The sequence below is a fragment of the Wasmannia auropunctata genome, unplaced genomic scaffold (assembly GCF_000956235.1).
Source record: "Wasmannia auropunctata unplaced genomic scaffold, wasmannia.A_1.0 LD334844.1, whole genome shotgun sequence".
NCBI classification, from domain to species: domain Eukaryota; kingdom Metazoa; phylum Arthropoda; class Insecta; order Hymenoptera; family Formicidae; genus Wasmannia; species Wasmannia auropunctata.
In genome coordinates this window covers 71,528-89,383 of record NW_012028046.1, presented here as the reverse complement: position 1 = coordinate 89,383, position 17,856 = coordinate 71,528, and the positions used below count along the sequence as shown (strand labels likewise).

General features: G+C 34.5%; 1 protein-coding gene and 1 long non-coding RNA gene across 7 annotated transcripts in view; one reads left to right on the top strand and one right to left on the bottom strand.

Moving 5' to 3' along the window:
- The window catches only part of LOC105457976 (histone deacetylase 4), a 147,851-nt gene that overhangs the window by 59,684 nt on the left and 70,311 nt on the right, over window positions 1-17,856 (top strand). For 4 of the 5 annotated variants that reach the window (XM_011702968.1, XM_011702969.1, XM_011702971.1 and 1 more), the window contains exon 1: window positions 925-1,012. The exons of the other annotated variant lie outside the window; for it this stretch is intronic. The gene's annotated coding sequence lies outside the window, so the exon portion shown is untranslated. Of the gene's footprint in view, window positions 1-924; window positions 1,013-17,856 lie in introns of those variants that run through there. 5 annotated transcript variants of the gene reach the window in all.
- Window positions 14,095-14,906, bottom strand: LOC105457974. Of its 2 annotated transcripts, none has more exons than XR_975468.1 (3): window positions 14,667-14,906; window positions 14,421-14,456; window positions 14,095-14,331 (listed from the first exon to the last, which is right to left on the bottom strand). It is a non-coding gene; the product is annotated as an uncharacterized LOC105457974 (long non-coding RNA). The 2 variants fall into 2 exon arrangements; XR_975469.1 differs by having other exon boundaries at window positions 14,425-14,456.

Sequence of the window (17,856 nt, the reverse complement as noted above, 5' to 3'; positions counted from 1 at the left end):
TATATATACATATATATATATATATATGCTAAGTCTAAAAATTTGGATCATGTCTTTAGAAAAAGCTCTAGAAAAAATTTTGCGGACACCCCTTGTTGTTGCATACGTTCACCTTGCAGTTACACAAAAGCGGAGTCGGCGGCAGCCCGTGGCTCGCGGCACCGGAGCCGCGCGCGACGTCCCTGAGGCGCGAAGGGAACGCGTGGACACAACAATGCGCTGGGTCTCTATAAATATTCGAGAGTCTGCAGCAGCGGCCGCGCGGCGGCGCGGGCGTCGCGCGCGCGCGCGCGAGAACCGAGAACGGCGCGAGGCGAGAAGAGAGGTGGTGGTGTGCGACCCGTGCGACTGCGACGCGGCGGGCGCGCGGCGATGCAGTACGGCGCTCGGGCCAGCGCTTCAGTATCACTAGTACCAGCAGTCCAGCAGTATCTCTTTGCGCGTGTCGCGCGGCGCGTCTCCTCGCCGCGCTGCCAGTGCCGTTACCGCTGTGTCGACTCCGCTTCTCGCGTTGACTCCGGTTCTCGCGCCCGTCGATGCCGCCACCCTCGTCCCGCGTACCAGCGACCGTCGCCTCCTGCCGTCGCCAGCGCGTCGTCCGGACTCCCGTCGGTGCATCGCGCACGCTTACGCGCGTACCACACACCCCACGTCTCCGGTGTTCCGCTCGGTGCGACGCTTGCCCGCGCGTCGTTGGTCGTAAGTCGACGGCGGTGGCCGTGGTCAACGAAGAATGACAGTCGTCGCCGTTGTCGCCATCGTCGTACTCGATCGTGTGTGAGAAACCGTGCGTGCGGTGCCGAGGAGAGTCGAGTCGCCGCGAGAGTGCGGAGAAACGTTGAACGCGACCTGTGATGAGTATAGTTCGAGTGTCATCGGAGATCCGTTTCCTCTCTTCTCTCTCTCTCTCTCTTTCTTCCCCCACCACTTTTCTCACGCGTGTTGGTAGCACCTGAATTGACCAGCGTGAAGGACCACGGGGATCTGGAAACACGGGCATCGTACACGAGAGGTAAATGGAGAAACTGTCTTCTTCTTTTTTTTTTCTTTGCGCGCGCGATTCGTTCGGGAACGCGGTTTTACAAATGCCAGCGCGGCAGCCATATTTCCGCGATTTCGCGGAGAGCGTGTCGCAACGAGCGAAGCGGCGCGACGGCGATGTGTTGCAGCTGGACGGGAGGCCGTCGCGCGAGAATCGCCACGGAATCCTCTTCCTTACACCCTCGTCTTTGCGCGCTCGTCAGCGTGTGTGTGTGTTTGGTATAATGTGTGTGCGTGTGTGTGTTGGTATTTTGTGTGTGTGTGTTTTGTGTGTGTGTGTGTGTGTCGTGTGTGCGTGCGTGTGTGGTGCGCGCGCGCGCGCGCATTCTATGCACTCTACATCGCATATCTTTTTCGCATCGCTCCACAGCACTCGGGTCTCTTTCGTTCAATAGATACAGTTGACAGTGTGCGCTGTGCAAAGGCGAAGACGCATCTCTCTCCACCTCCTTTTCCAATCCCCTCCCCTCCCCCCCCCCTCTATCTCTTTCCCTTTTCATGGTAGCGCGGCGCAGCTTTTATCACCTCACCACAGTTCATGGCATCGAATATTAATGAACCTCATCGACGAACTTCAGACTGCACGGCGTGTTTCTGTTTTTGCGTGCCGACGATAATACGCGTCTTTTTCCGCAAGAAAACGAACAACGCCGTGCCAACGCAAATGCCGATAGAGATTCACGCGATTGTGACGCATTTTATACGTGTTCCCGACTTAATCGATCGATTTTTGGAGCTTACAATCCGTCCGATACCGAAGATCCCGTGTAAACGTGAAAGCTGAAGGAAATGAATCGTGGTCGGTGAATGGTTGTCGTCGTTGAACGTGTTTTTGGGAATGTACGTGTTGAAAATGTAAACACGACGAAACATTCGCGAAGATCTCTGATCATCGCGAGAGGGTCAAGCCAGAAATGCGATGGGAGAGAAAGAGCGAGGCTGCCCTCTCGGAATAACTGGAAAACACTCCGCACGCAGGAAACACCTGTTGTGTGTGTGACGCCCACGTTCGGAGTCGATTGCTCGCTTGCGCGTCGCTGACAAGTGCGTGCCACACAGTCGATTGATTATTAAATGAATCACTCGGAAAATCGAACTGACCGATTCTCTGAAATGGAAGTAAACATTAGGGAAGATTGACGAAGTTGTACGAACCAATCAAGTACTCTGGTTAAAATTTAGCAATTTACAACAAGTAAAGTTCCTCTTGTATTTGACTTCTGAGATTCTTTTAAAAAAAAAAAAAAAGTTTTCAATCCTTGGGGATTTAAATCAATCTCAAATGACGGTAGTTTAATATTAATACTCTATGCTTTGTATTAATACTTGACAGTGGGAAATAGCAATTGATTTCTTTTATCTGAATTGTCCAAACAACTAGTCATAATTTATCAGATGTCGCAATATCATTCATTTGTTATTCTGTGTTTCTATTTATAGAAGGACTATCATGTGTGTTGAAATCGATTTGGAATTCGCAATTCGCAAAGGGAATTAAACAGCCGATTATAAAATACAATTGAGTACATTATCTTATTGTTCGACAAATAGTTCAGCATAATTCTCGAAGTAAATTAATTTTAAAAGTATAGGGAACAAATTTTAACAAGTCAAAGTTCTTCTGAAAATTAGCACAGACGTATAATTTATCTTTGCATATTAATACAAGATATAAAATACTTTTTACATTTTTTATTTATTATAAATCACAGACTGCAAGAAGAGTTCTTTTGAGAAACATTGTTTCTAACATTAACATTTTACGCATCAAGTTGTTTCACATTATTTTATGTAGCACGTTCCATGAATCAATTTTATATGATTTATCATCCATGTCATCGGTGACTCACGTGGCATTATTATATGTATTTGTGAAATAAAATTGTATTTTACAAATATAATCACAAATAATGATTAAAAAGTTATTATACGTAATAAAGAAAGTTATTACTGTTATAAAGAATAAGAGCTGTACAAAATGTACAAAATTCAATGCAGAAAAAACAAAAATATTTTTATTAACAATATTATTAAATATTATTTAATAAGACTAATATTTTAAATGTTAATTTGATAATAAAATTGACATTTTATATAAACATTTATTAATATTTTTAATTAATAATCATTTCGTAATTAAAATGGTGTGTGTGACAATATTTTGTATTAAAACAGAATTAACATACATTTATTGTAACACAACAAATATTACACAATGTTGCAATTAGTCAAATTGCTTCGAACTTGTGCCTATTTTAGTAACGTTTTTATATCAATTGTTTTTGATATAAATTTTTATATGGAGCAAGAAACAAAAAATTGTAGTAATAATATCTCCAGTGATGATGTCTTATCATCCACGGTACAAATATTGCACCACACATCATAATTATGTACTACATAGAAAATTCTTATCATAGCAAGTGGAATGCCATTTATATTTATTTTTCTTATATCATAACTACATTAATTCTATAGTAAAATGTTATATAATTCTGTAGCAAGTTTTTCGAAATTATTTCTTATTATCGCGAATAAATGTAAACAGAAATTTCTACGTTTGAAAATATGAACGGTTATTGAAAAGAAATACAGATGACGATGGCATAGCGATTTACGTTGCTCGCTGTTGAACGTAAAGAATCAGCATATTTTCATCCGTGCTCGATGAATGAAGAGCGGCTATACCCATGACGTGACGATTCGGTTTGATCCATCGATCCCGGACATCACGTTGCACGGAAAATACCATCGTTCAGCGGTCAACGAACGAAAAAGCGGCATGAGCGTGTTAAGAAAGATTTACGCACGAGTTGCGTCGCGCAACACGACGGGGACAATGACGATCACATTTGTCGAATCAAACGTTCACGCGTAGAATTGAAAATAAGGATATTTCGTCGTCGCCGCGTAAAGGTCCTCTTTCGCACGCGTCCTCACGCGCGCGAGAACGAGTCGCTTGACATTTGCGCCGGTCATAGACGATTAATATCTCGATAACCTTATCCGGCCAAAAACCAATAAATAATATTTTGCGCCGTATCGAAATACCGTTGTCGCGATATACGCAACGGTAGATTTACTATTTATTATTTATCTGGTCTCGCAATGCCATCGTATTCCAAATTAATCAATGTACCTGATGTGCATTTAATAGTGCAAATAATAGTTATATATTTGAATCTTTATTGTTTTAATTAAAAACTAATTTTTTTTAACTTTTTTAGCTATTATAGACAATTATAGGATAACGATATCACAAAAAAAATATATATATATATAGGTATATATATGTTTTATATTCGATAAAAGGATTATATTTTATTTCAATTATAAATAGAATTTTATTTACATACAAAGGACATTGTATTATCTATATATAAAATGGCCGAAGTAATGGAATTAATTTTCTACGCAATTTCTGTAGTAACAATACTATTAATTTTATTTCATACGATTTTATATAACCAACAATGCGTTTGTATACATCGCAGATTATATTACCGAACCAATTAACGGCGTGTTGAGATATGCAATTTAATTGGGTTAAGCGGATCTGCGAGTGCGCAATATTGGAATCTTCCACACAGATTCGATGTACGCGTGTTTGCAATCGATAAACACATATGAAATCGAATGAAGTTTGTAAAATCCACTTTAAATAAACTGTAATTCAAGACATCATCAAAAAATACTTGTGAAATTAGAAATTTACGTTTATAAAATCAGAAAATATTCGAAATTTATTTAAACAAAATACACAAAGTTCTATCAATATTTTATCTATTATATGTAAGTACAGTTTATTTAAAGAATTGATGAAATTTTATTCTATTTACATTCGTAAAATGCATATAATTTCAAGGAAAAAAAATTATGTCATTCACAACTAATTGTAAAATATATTACTTATGTTTTAATGTTTTTTTTTTTTATTAAAGATTAGACCGAAATGTCGATACAAAGAAACGCCGATATCGATAATGCAGTGTAATATGTACTAGTTATGTAAGAAGATTCGGTCACAATTCAAAAATTCTTTATTTTGTATAATTGATTATGTAAACGCACTCGTTACTTTTCACGACGAAGAAACATTATACCATTTGACTTTACGCATATATTTCTGTTTCGACTATAGATTCATCTTTACATTTTTTTTTAATTGACGCGGATAAGAGCTTAATTTTATTTTTTCTCTTCACCTTTTTTCCGCCTCCGAACGTGAAAATGGTTCAATTTCTTATCTACTACATTGACTTTTGTAAATGTACTTCGATAATAATTTATATTTTTACGATTTATATATATTTGTTTTGTAGTTTATGCGTGTGACTTCTGACGTGATTATTTGAATTTATAATTGTTACAGCTTCTTAATTATTGTTATATCTTTTCGTGTAATTTATTGAGACTGATGAAGACCAAGTAAAGCCGAAACGTTTCTCCTTTTTTACTATTACGTGTTGATTTATTAATTTATTTTACATCTTTATGCGCTCGTCTTTGATTTTATTTTGTGATATTAAAAGAATTTAGCCTTTGACGAGAAATATCATTACACATCTGCGGTGCTTCTGATAATGAATCCTCCGATGTGGTTGAATTTATAATCGTTACAGCTCCTTAATTATTATTATATCTTTTCGTGTAATTTATTGAGTTTGATGAAGACCAAGTAAAGCCGAAATGTTTCTCCTTTTCTACTATTACGTGTTGATTTATTAATTTATTTTACATCTTTATGTGCTCATCTTTGCTCGTCTTTGACCTTCTTGTATATCTGTTGTTTATCAAATAAGCAAGTGGACTTTATTATTTGTTTTGTGATATTAAAAGAATTTAGCTTTTGACGAGAAATATCGTTACACACATCCACGGTGCTTCTGATAGCGAATATCCTCCGAGTGTTGCTTTGCGTTAAGCGAACTCTTAACGTGAGGGAATTAAAATTCCACCTAGGTCGCGCCGCGTCTCTTGCGAGCACGCTCCCTCGATTTCTGCCTTTCTTCGCGGCGCATAAGTGCTATCGATTCATCGCGGCATTTTACGACGTGGAAGCTGAAGAAACTTATGTACTTCCGAAGTCGTGTCGTTTTCCATGTAAATTGTGTAAACTGTGCGCGCACACGCGCAATATGTGAGAGAGAAAGAGAATATAGAAACGATATATAGAAACTTTCCCCTCGTAAGACATGATTCGCACGTCGCTTCTTTCGCGAAACGATGGATATCGCAGATTCGTCTAACCCCGAGTTCCGATCTACATAGCGAGTTTCCGCAACTGTCTTCGTAATCGTAAACGTCCGCGGTGAACTTGTTAATTAAGTCGACGGATATTGACGTAATTTTACTTTCAAAAGCTATACTCCACACCGAGCTCCACACAGCCAATCTTGAAAGTTACAACATACCTAATGATTGCAGTCGTTAACCAAATTGGTTTTATTTTTTGGAAAATATCCTGAAGTTTTTAAATAAAGCATTTAGGATGAGAGATTATTACTTAAGAATTTGTCAAATGAAAATTTACAAGAACCAAGTTGTCAAGAGTTTGACACAATCACAAATTCTTCTTTTTGTAAGGAACGTTTGTTTTCAAAAGTTCTTTTTTTCTAAAATTTTTGAATATCCTGCAGGATCCTGAGCAATGTAGACTCCATGCAAACTCCGTTTTTTTTAATTTTCGAAACGAATCTAATTACTCTTTATATGTACTGATACATCTTAATATGAAATAAATTCAGTAATTTAATGTCGAATTATATTATAGCTGCTCTTTTTAACAGTTATGTACCTAGAATTAAAATAATGATTAAAAAATTGAAACTGACAAACTAATCTTTGTTGGTAGAGAGAGATTAACTTTTTGTGCTGCAATTTCTAACAAGGAGGAGATATTTCTTTCTATTTATATTTTTATTTATCACATGTGAAATCAACTTTAAGCGAGTAAACTTTATTTTATCTGACATATTCAGAAAGATTTTTTGTTCTCTTTATCGCAGAATGATTATCGAGCTTTATATTGCGCGCGTGACAAAATTTCCCAAAATTTTCCGATACAAAATTGAAATAAATGTCATCGGCATGTCAAAACTTTTATCATCGTAAATTCATCGATATTTTATGGACAGTACCGTGTTTGTATCTACATATTTAGGTATCTCGAAGAAGTACTGTGGCATGCATGATGAGATGCCGAGAGCTTGCCTTTATTTTCTACATTCGCCGCTCCCGTTTACGCATATTTGAAACTCGTTCCATGCTATGACTGCATATGTGTGTGCGTGCATGTAGGTACGTGTAACTTGTGGACGCTCACGCATACGTAAAGTTGTATGATCGGCGAATGTATATTATTAGACACAAAAATGGAGATTAAATATGCAAAACAGCGGCAAATTTTGCTTGGGATCGCAAAATAGCGATGCGTGCGAGGATGAGAAAAGCGTAGAAGTCGTCGCCATTTGTTGGAGGTCTCTCTCTCTCTCGCCCTCCTTCCCTCTTTCCCTCCCCCGCTCCCTCTTTCCGGCATTGTTGATTTTTTTTTGCCTTTCTCTTGCTTCGTCGCGCAGCTGATACACGATCTCGTTGACCGAAGCTTAATTCGGTAGAAAACTGTAGAGAACTCACAAGTAGTTAAAGAGATAAATTTATTAATTTTTATAATAATTTCGTTATAAAAATTACAGCTTAATTTATAAATTTTTCTGCTTAATATGTAAATACATTTTGATTAATCAAAATATTCTTATATCCTTTATTTTCATATATCTTTTTTATCTCTGCATTCCTACAAATCATATTTTAATTTTGAACGATGTAGTAATTTTAAATAAAATAACGTTATGATTATTTTATACTTAATATACAATATTTATTATTATATGATAAAATAACGGTTATATTAGTTAATTTATTATAAAATATATTACAGAATATATATACCTATATATATTTTTTATGATATAGTAATTATGAAAATATTATTTAAGTGAGGCTTTTTTTTACACTTTTTTGTCTTAATAGTAATGATTAATGATACAAATTGTTTTGCATTGTACAGTTACGATCTATCAAGTGAATGTTACTTATTGTTGCGGTGATTTAATCTCCTTAAGAGCCGGCAGGAGAGACAGGCAAACTCATTTACACCTTATTTACACTTCATTGACGGTGTAGATACATATCTGTACTTTACCATATTTTGTTTCTTAGAAGTAATATTTATGAGACTTCTTTTAGCTTATTTCTTACGAAGGTACGAAAGAGTCAGATTTTGCAATTTCACTCTTAAAGTGTTACAATCAGGAAAATTATCTGCTCCTTAATCCCGGTGCAGGTAAGACCGAATTGATTCCATATTTCGTCTTGTAGAAGCAGTATTTTGCAATGAGCCTTTCACTGATTCATGTTTTACGAAGCTGCCAAACCTTCTACAAAGCCGGGTTTTGCACTTTGGTCCTTAAAGTAATATAATAAATAAGATTGTCTCTGCACCTTAGTACACGATAGATCAGAATAGAATTTTATTTTGCTCATTTTTTCCAAAAAATCGCTCTGTAGAGAGATGCAGGCAATTTTCCTGATAGCGAAATTATATTTTGCGTTTTTATCAATATTTTATCCGTAATTTGGGATAAGAAAAATTTGTTTTTGACAGAGGTCTTTACCGTGACTCCTGCCGGCCCTTAATCGCAACACGAATTTCCGATGTGGATGAATTTTCTTTATTATTATATTGATACGTAAAAAGTCTTGGAGGCCTGGCAACGTTGAATTTAGATTCTTGGCGACTACTCAACGAGATAAATAGACTCTCGGTAGGTAGATAGATAGGAAGTCGTTTTTTCGAGAAGGGGATAGAAAGGGGGAGGGAGAGAGAGAGAGACAGGTTTCGGCGCGCAATCGTGAAACGAAGGGTATCGGGCAGCGAGAAAAATATATGTAGTCCCCTTCTGTGTCGAATGTAGTTTTATTGCTGACACACCGGTTAGAGACTTGATCGATTTGTGGTCGCCAGATTTATCTTTCGATTCGCGCTCTGTTGAGACCGTTAATTCCAATCGAATCTGTTTTATATTGCTTTATACGAATATTTGCGAGGGATAAAAAAATCTTCCGATTAATACCGACTAACGCCCAAATCGAGTAAGATAGCATTTATACGAATAATACACAGAATAATACAAGCAATTACTAATGATATTCTAGTAAGTTATGAACGACTTACATAATTTTGTTTATACGTAAATTATTTTAAAATATTTTTTTCAAAACCAACAAAGGAGTTCATGCATTTTAGGCAATTTGGGAAGTACGCGGGAAATGTTGGGTTTACCTTTTTTCTTATTCAATTTTACTTGCTGAATCGGAAAATCATAGTTAACATTGTCCTGGTATTCGGAAAATACTTTTTTTTTTATATTTTAAATAGAAAACAAGCAACCACACGTTGCTTTGTCTACAGTGAATTTCTCTTTGTTTTTATAAAAATATGTTTTGATGTTACCTAAACCCTCATCCGAGCCCTCATCCTTTCTCATTAGGTTGGAGAATCTGCAAGTTACCCTTAAAAAAAATTAATTTTTATCATTTGTTTCCCTTTAGATCGTATAACTTTTATCTGAAACATTTCTCCGCATCATTTATACTTGTCAAGATATTTCGATGCAAAAGTTAAAATATGTACATAACTGAAGGTAACTTGTAGATTCTCAAGTCCTGATGAAAAAGGATGAAGGCTTAAATAACATCGAAACTTATTTTTATGAAAACAAAAAGAAATTCGCAGATATATGATTCAACATAGTGATAAAATCAACCATTGCTTTTTTCTGTTTAAAATGTAAAAAAAAAACATTTTCCCGGATACTAGGACAATTTTAACTACAATTTTCGGATTCAGCAAATAAAATTGAATAAGAAAAAAGGTGAACCCAACGTTCTCCGCGTGCTTTCCAAATCGCCTAAAATGCATGAACTCCTTTAAAGATTCGCAAATTGAATTAATCTAAAAAGTGAGCAACTATATTTTTTCTTATTCAACTATAATATCTTGATCATTTTTAATTGATTGATTTTCTAATAATATCTTTATATTATTAGAAAATCTTTAACATTCTCCGTTAGTTTTACATTATGATTATTCTACTATTTTGATATGCTACAAGCGACCAGTATTTTAATTATTATATTTCGTTGGATATAGATATATTTGTTATATTTGATAACACACCACAATGTCTGCGCTATTGTATAGCGCATTAGTTTTTGTTTTTAAAGAAAAATCAATTCAATTCCTACGGCTGCAGCTACATCGTATTGTGTTGGATAAATTAGTGAATTAATAATATCTTGTTTTATACGCACGTTTTAGAACACACGTTGTATACGCGTGTATCATGTGCACGCGCGCGTGCATGTTATGTGTGCCCACGTTTATACTCGCATATGCGTGGAACGAACTAGACGCGACTTTTCTCTCCGAGTATATACTTTCTTCGGTCACCTCGAGGAACACGTCATACGATTCCGCATGCACAATCATCTATAGCCTTTCCACATGCTATATTTCTCATAAAATTTCCGCGTTTCTGCGTCCGATAGGATTTTTTAATCATTCGTGTGAGAATCATCAATCTTACATCTTGATCGTTCATTATAGAACGCATGAATTGTTCGCATTTACTTATTATTTCGTTACTAGACTATATAACTCAATCGTGTGTAAATCGTGCTTTCTGAATGTATAGATATTTATTATTTATTAGCAATATTTATTAGCTATATTTATTAGCAAAGGCAATTACATACGAGAAGATTACGAAAGAACATGTGTGTTAAATCTATTTCCATTTAGAAATATATAATAATCTTAATAAATTATAAAATTAAATATAAAATTACTTTTAATTGTATTTATATACTTTTATGAAGGTACTTAAGGTCCTTATGTTTCATTATTTACTATTAACTTATATCGGGGTGCATAAAAATGCATTAAAAATTTTTAGTAAGATACATAATGCTATGTTTCTCGATCTCTAAACACAATTTGATATTAACATCGATCCATATTGTAGGTGTGTCTAACCTCAAGGCTTTAACGGTGTAATCTATATGAGTTGAGGGAGAAGATTCAGTCTGACTCAACAATCTACATATACATATATTGTTTACATCATTTAAATGTACCAAATCACTCGACATGTGTATTAAGATTTATTCGAAAATCTTCGATTGGGATTATTGTCGTCTTATACTCGTTTTATAATTTTAAAGAGAAAGATAATATACACTCTTACATGTATTAATAAATTTTTAATCTCTACAATAATTTTTTCTGCTAATTTTTTAGAAGATTTCTTATTTATGACAGATTTAGGAGCTTTTGCAATTATAATCTTTTCATTTATAATACGAGTCGAAAGTCACAAACGCACCTTAATCTTCTTTGGCATACCAGAATACCATTATAATCGCCTTTGGCGTTCTCAGGGAGTCTTCGCGTATAGAGGCGGCCAGGTTGGAGGCAAGTTCAACATCCCGCTAATGGTACAGGTTCTCCATCTCGGCAAGAAGAGCATTCGCAAAGTGGTTACCGCTAAGAGAGAAAAGATCCGATCTAACTGTCGATGGTGTGCATTGATAACGATAAGACTCAATTGATAGATTATAGTGTTATATTTCTCATGGGTTTAGATTTTTTCTTTTTTTTTACCGAATAATCAAAATCTCTTTAAAATTAAGTATCTGAATTGCGGAATGTTTCAAACAACTAAAATGAGAAAACACCAACACAAAGTGGATCTTGATGCTTAAAAATATTCCTTTCAAAATCTCTTTAAAATATTCGATTCTCTTTTAACAGAGCAATTGCATGATATTTTAGTCAATGATATCACGCAACCTAGATACTTACAATTATTGCTTTTTTCTTATTGCCTGCTGAATACGTAATTCTTATTTTATTAAAATTTTTCTGATACTAATAAAATTACTATCTTAAGTTAAAAGATCATAAATTAAAAGGACTATGCCCAGTTTGGGCCCCGAGTGAACAGTTATATATCAATCACTATAAGGGAGCATTCACGAAACACAACAAAAGGTTTTAGGTTGCCAAATTGAAGTCTGGCGAATGTAAGGACCTTATCTCTCTTCAAGTCCCTCTTCCTCATCAGAATTATCTAATGCTACAAAATTATTTATCGTTGGTTGTGATGTACACAACATGCACGCATATTCACAGGATATCCAGAAACTTACATTACTTCTTGAGATGATGATATGGAACCTAAGAAGAAACTATATAAATATAGGTCTAGAAATGAGTTGTTTCCAAGTTATAGCCATTTGTATGTTTAAAAAATCGTAAATAAATTGTAATAAATCATAATAATAAATTACAATTTTTTAAACGTAAAAGTGGCTATAACTTGAAAACAACTCATTTCCGGATCTATGTTTATACAGCTTTTTTTTTCTTTTTGAATCCCGAATTACCTCAAGAAGTAGTGCGGACGAGTATATATATATAGGGTGGGCTATCTTAATGTCCCCGAATATCTTTTTTTCTACGCCTTTTACCAGAAAATATTTGAGGTAGAAATTTTAGGATTTTTAGGAGCACATTAAGTAATAGTATTATTGTGACCTTGGGTAACATCACCAAGATCAGATTATAATTACATCGATTTTTTTACATGGAATACCCTATTTTTAATTCCAGAATCTAATAACTTGTGTCCAGAGCTTTCCAAAACACTATACTATAGTATTTTTTTTTTTAATAATTTTAAATTATGAGATTTTAAAATAGTACCATCAGCGTTAGTATTATCCCAGATATCCGAACATCAGTTAAAATTTTTGAATGTTCGGGATTATGATCTTGACAATGTATATTAAGGTCATGACCATTGGAGGTTGTTGCTCTTATTTTTATTTAAAAAAATTTTTATTTTTTGATAAAAAAGAGGAACAATCTCCAATGATGATGACCTTAACACATGTTGTCAAGCTCATCATCATGATCCTGAACAACATTCAAAAGGTTTTAGCTATTGTCCGGATACCTTGGATAATGTTAATGCCGGTGGTATTGTAACTTTCAAGTCTTATAACTCGAAAAGTGCTTAATGGAAAAATATTTTATTATAGTGTTTTGGAAAGCTCTTGAGACAAGCTACCAGAATATGCAATAAAAATGGGGGATTTCATTTAAAAAATTCAAGGCAACCTCGTTATAATCTTGGCGACGCTAATTAAGGTCAAACCGATAAGATCAGTAAATAGATTTTTTTTAATTTTACAACTTTTGTCTGAAACATTTTTAACTATGTGAACATGGAACCCGACTTTACAAAAATTAAAAAATAATAACATAGTTCGTTTGTACCCGTTTGTACCACCTTTCATTTCGTTTGTACCTCAAAAAATAAACAAATACAAAGTGGTTAAAAAATAACCAGAACCTCACATTCAGATATTTTAATTTCATTAACGCTATTCAATAGAGAAAAACACTATCCCTGAATCCTTTAAGGTACAAATGAAAACAACGGTGGTACAAACGATTCTCTTTCGAATGCCGTTGGCCGCTTTTCGATATCTCGTAAAATAGCTGAGTTCCCTGTATCTATAAGAGTTGCTCCAAAAATGAAAAACGCTGTATTTTTTAATCCCTTGAGGTACAAACGAAAATAATGAAGGTATAAACGGGCACAAACGATTCTCTATCCATTCTTTCTGTGAACACACGATTTTATTTTGCGAGAAAAAAATCAACATGCATGATATTTGAGGAATGTCGAAGGAATCCGTCGAATTGATTCGACTACGAGTGATTTCGTCGAGAATTGAGTCTTTTTTTTTTACATCGAAGATGGAAAGATTAACTGGGTCAGTTATTGTGTGATCTTTTCCATTTCCAACGATAATTATGGTACATACACACAATCGTAAATAATCATATGAATGTCGCAATCTCGCCTTCGTAACACAGTCGAGGTATTCGACGAAATTCAATATCCGACAGTACGAAAATGAATGGTATGGCCTTTGTTTATTTAAAACGAACGCATTCAACGCTATTTTTTGCGGCTGACATTTCGTGCAGATTGTATTTCAATTGCGCCAGTGTTAACATTAATTTATGTAAATTCTCAACAATCTCCATTTAAACTTCGTGTTCTGCGACGCTCGAATCTCCCTTCGTCATTTTCTTTTTTCTCCTTTTTACTTTGGATTGACTTCGTTTTGATGGTAGCACAGTGTATTTATCTAATTATTCAATACCAAAATTTATCAATAATTATTAGCCGTATAAACTGGAATATTTATTATTATTTTAATAATTATTAAATTTGTACTTGCTGCTGAAATATCCATGCGCAGTCGTATTGGAACTATCGAGAAAGAATATATTGTAAGTTTTCGTCAATTTACGACTAATAAAATAATATCGATTGAGTGGCGAGAAAGAGTTTGTCAATGAGTCAAAAAGGTTTACGATAAAAGAGAAGAAAAGAAAACGTTGGATGACGTCATGACAGTCATTCGCGCCACTTAGGCGAAGTCAAGGGATCAATTTACGACGTGAATGGTCAACTACTTGCCTCTCCCGAACATTCCATCCTCCAACCTCGAAACCTCTTTCCGTTTTCGTTCAGCTATCACTCGTTCCGAATCGATGACATGACAAATGACGCTCTCGCCGATAACAGAATAAATTGCGTAACATATTGAATAATGTTTTAAGTAATAAAAGCGGAAAATACATTTTCTTTTGCATTTAATTGCGATAACTCGTCTACAATCTCGTAATAGATCACAAGGTTGCGTTAATATTTTTATCATTATATGAAAAGTATACAACTCGTTGGTTGAAAGTATATTATTTAAAATTAAATTTATAAATGTATATTAATATATATATATATATATATATATATATGTGTGTGAGATAAAAAATATATATAGAAAGAAAATATATACAAATAAATATATATCTACTTTGAAATATATGTAAACATTTTTTATTAACTGGACTCTAAGTTGTATTCGATTACAACGATCGATGAAAAGTATACATGCACGATTAAACAGTGAAATCATTTATACAATTACTAAAATTAGCATAGAAGGAATTTAGGTATTTATATTGGAAAATGCAGATTTGCGTTTATTTGCTTGATATTTATTATTTATTTCTGCTGCAAGAATAAAAATGGAAATGTATGCGATTTCGCGAAAAGAAAAAACGAATTCTGTCACGATCTCAATAAAAGCATTGACGCGCCGCCTGCACTGTATAAAAGATTCCTTAGGCGAAGACGTTAGCTTAGTTCTCTTCTTGTTTTGTATCTATTACGCGGTCATTGATCTTCCTCTCTTTTGCTCACATGTATATCGACAAAGATCGACTCGTCTTCCCACGTACATAATCTTGTATTTTTTTATTATAGGATCGCTTAATGAAAATTGTGTATGTAAGAGCGAAATGAAGATTTCGCATTTGTGAGTTGAAAATGTTTCGCATTTCTTGCGTGTCAATGAGTCATGAAATTATGGGGAAGGAGTGCGAAATGAATTATACTCGTAGCTTAATAAATTATCATTAGAATTTATTGGGTCATCCGAAAAGTTATGCGGTTTTCTCACATCTGCGCGGATACCAGTTTGAATTTTGCGCTAATACTGAATGAGGAAGCCCAAACTTCAGGTTGAAAGAGCAATCTTTTGTTTAAACAGTGCGTCCGTCCATAATGGCATACGTTCAGTATATTCGATTCTGTTGTGCCCTAAAAATGGAGAATTGGAAATAGCATTTTTGCAATATTATGCTTTTTTACTTCAGAAACGGCAAGAACACGTACGAGACAGCACGTAAAATTTGTAAAGTTTACGGACAAAGTACTGTTTTTGATGATACAGTTCGGCGGTGGTTTGTGAAATTTCAACAAGGTGATTTCACTCTCAAAGATGAGGCGCGATTTAGGCGTCCCTGCACTGTGGTGATCTACTGGAGCAGGTTATCGCCGAATATCTTCATTACACAGTACAAGAACTGGCAGAGAAATTGAAAATTGCAAGAAGTACATGACCACTTAAACTTGTTCTTGAGAACCGCAGAACTTTTCGCAAAATCCAATATTTTATACCTAAATTTATGTGAATACTTTTAAAACAAATATGTAAAAGTTGAAAATATTTTGAATTTCTTGTCTGTCGATTATAATTGCTACGAAATACTGCAAATTCCACTTATATAAATTACAAATAAAATGTAATGTACTATTATTAGAATTATCTTATATATTTTTATTATTAGAATTCTTATATATTTTTATTGTTAAAAAAATACTAATTTTGTATATCATATGAGAAAAGTAGTTTCCTTTATTTAAAAAATGTAAAATTTATGTTGCGCGACGATATTTTATGTCGCAACGTTAATGTCAACCGACAAGTTTCGCTTGATAAATGAAGACCCATGACTTATCACGCGAATATTATTTTATTCTCGCAACAAATCGATTGTAGAGTGAGTGTATAAATGGCGACGAGAATGAGATATTTCTAACATCTCGTGTTTTGCCGCTTCGGTAATAGTTCTGTCATCAATCATGCACCCTCAGCATGTGTGCGAAATTGACGGTTACATATTAATCGCGCGAATATTAAAAGGTTGTAAAGTTCAACGTGAGCAATGTTGCTATTTAAACTTTAAATAACCAATCAGCATTATAAAAATAAATACAGTATATACAATTTGGCAAATCTTTGGCACGCGTCGCTTGTCGCAATTATCATCAAAGATATTTGATAGTTGTTAGAAGTACAAAATTAGATGTTCGTTCTTTGGCGTTCGCGTGAATGTTATTCATATAAGACGTTTATACGTAAGATTTTATCTTACGTATAAATGTTAAATATTACTCTTATACGTAATAATCATTGCCGTGGCATTTTTATCATTGAATCAGTTTCCCTACTTTTTTGCATTTTTTATTTGCACACGATCTGCGTGAATACAATTTTATATACAGGGTGAGCTGATGAAAATTTCATTCTTCCTTTTTTGTAACAGATTTGAAATACGTTAATATTATTTTTTAAGGGAATATATATGATTGTGCTAAATTCAATTCCTTGATTCTCGTAGTTATTCCTTCAAAAATCTTAAATGTCAATAAGAATTGAATAATACTTTGCTTTAAATTTCTTTACGACTGTAAAGAAATTTAAACTTCTACGCTGCTTCTATGGCTTTATTTCTTGCAAGATGTTAAATGATAATTTTTTTTGTCACTGATCCAATTTCTATAAATTTTTTTAACAAAAGAGGGGTTGCGATTTGGGCCATTTTTGGTCCTCCCTTGAATTTAAATGAAATTAGGCGGAAAATGTACCTCCATATGTGCCTCATAATTCCCTAAAAGGATATGATCCTAAACCTCATTTATGAATTATTACATACTGATTTTGAGCAATTTACAGAGGATTTTGCACTTTTCGATAATTGAGATTTTTTTGACAACGAATTCCTGGAATTGCAACTTCAAACTTTTTCAAAAACTTGCCTAGGATATCACTTAGAATATATCAAGAGATGAAAGCGATGCAAGCGTGCGCACATTTTCATCCAGCACGTTGAATCCACGAATGCGCTATTTTCACACGCATCTGTAGTGTTTCAAGACCATTTAAAGATCCTGCAGATTCGAACTAACGATCGGTAATATTCAAGACATTATAAAATTAATGCGATATATACCCAATCGTTCTCGCACCGTTTCGACACTA